This window comes from Arachis stenosperma, chromosome 6 (genome assembly GCF_014773155.1).
Source record: "Arachis stenosperma cultivar V10309 chromosome 6, arast.V10309.gnm1.PFL2, whole genome shotgun sequence".
Taxonomy (NCBI): domain Eukaryota; kingdom Viridiplantae; phylum Streptophyta; class Magnoliopsida; order Fabales; family Fabaceae; genus Arachis; species Arachis stenosperma.
Genome location: NC_080382.1, coordinates 52,646,047 through 52,647,956, shown reverse-complemented (window position 1 = coordinate 52,647,956; position 1,910 = coordinate 52,646,047).

Genomic DNA, 1,910 nt, shown 5'->3' with positions numbered 1-1,910 from the left:
TACCAATCTCTATAGATACGATCCCACTCCACTGTGAGTTATTACTTGACAATAATTTTGGTGCGCTTGACAAGATAACGGATTCATTATCAAAAATTTGTGGTGTGTGAATTCCGGCTGATCAAGTTTTATGGCACCATTGTCGGGGATTGGTTTGAATTTGACAACTACTAAATTGATTGGAGAGCTAGATTAAGCATTTTAATTACTTTGTTATATTCTTTTCAGTTTCTTTTCTCGTCTCTTATTCGATTTTGCTTTCGCTTTTTTCATTTTAGTTACTCATTGTTCATATTTCTATTAGTACCATACTAACTGTTTGATCAATTGCACCAACCAAGCTAACTACTAACCTCAACAAGAATTTTCACTTAACTTATACTCTGCTGGCTATTTGCTGAATGTATGATAGGTAGAAGGGGAGAAACTTCATCTTCCTTTGATAGTGAACCTGAGATGACTTTCCTTATATTGAGGAGGGAAGCAAGAGGCAAAGGCATAGTTGGAGAGGAAGTAGTGGAGGAAGATTTGAGAACCACTGATAAACCACTATTTTATAGTTTATATTGTGTTTAATTGAGTGGTTTTATCAAGCTTTTCACCCAGTTATTCATATGATTTGCATGATTTTACAATTCCTTCCTAGTTTAATTCTATGATTGAAAACTTGCTCCTTAGAGATCTTTTAATTATGTGTTTTAATTCTCCTCTATACCATTCGATGCCGTGATCTGTGTGTTAAGTGTTTCAGGATTCATAGGGCAGGAATGGCTTAGAGAATGGAGAGGAAGCTTACAAAAAGGGAAGGAACACAAGAAATAAAGGAGACAACCAGCGAACAGCGACGCGCACGCATGGCTGACGCGTGCGTGCAAATTGGACAAAATCACAGCGACGCATACGCGTGCTTGATGCGTACGTGCAGATTGGAGTTCGTGCAAACGACGCGAGCGCGTGCCTGACGCGCACACGTGGAGAGGAAATTGCTGAATGACTGATGAGCGGATATTTTATACGCTTTTTGGGGGTAATTTCATGTAGATTTTAGCATGTTTTAATTAGTTTTTAGTTAAATATTATTAGTTTTTAGGCAAAAATCATATTTCTGGACTTTACTATGAGTTTGTGTAATTTTTCTGTGATTTCAGGTAAATTCTGGCTGAAATTGAGGGAGCTGAGCAAAAATCTGATTTAGGCTAAAAAAGGACTGCTGATGCTGTTGGATTCTGACCTCCCTGCACTCGAAATGGATTTTCTGGAGCTACAAGAGTCCAATTGGCACGCTCTCAACGGCGTTGGAAAGTAGACATCCAGGGCTTTCCAGCAATATATAATAGTCTATACTTTGCGCGAAGATAGACGACGTAACTTGGCGTTGAACGCCAAGTACATGCTGCTGTCTGGAGTTAAACGCCAGAAACACGTCATGATCCGGAGTTGAACGCCCAAAACACGTTATAGCTTGGAGTTCAACTCCAAGAAAAGCCTCAGCTCATGGATAGCTTTAGTCTCAGCCCCAGCACACACCAAGTGGGCCCCAGAAGTGGATTTCTGCACCAATTATCTTAGTTTACTCATTTTCTGTAAACCTAGGTTACTAGTTTACTATTTAAACAACTTTTAGAGACTTATTTTGTACCTCATGACATTTTAGATCTTAAATTTGTACCTTTTGGCAGCATGAGTCTCTAAACTCCGTTGTTGGGGGTGAGGAGCTCTGCAGCGTCTCGATGAATTAATACAATTACTTTGTTTTCCATTCAAACACGCTTGTTCTTATCTAAGATGTTCATTCGCGCTTAATTATGGAGAAGGTGATGATCCGTGACACTCATCACCTTCCTCAATCCATGAACGTGTGCCTGACAACCACCTCCGTTCTACATCAGATTGAATGAGTATCTCTTAGA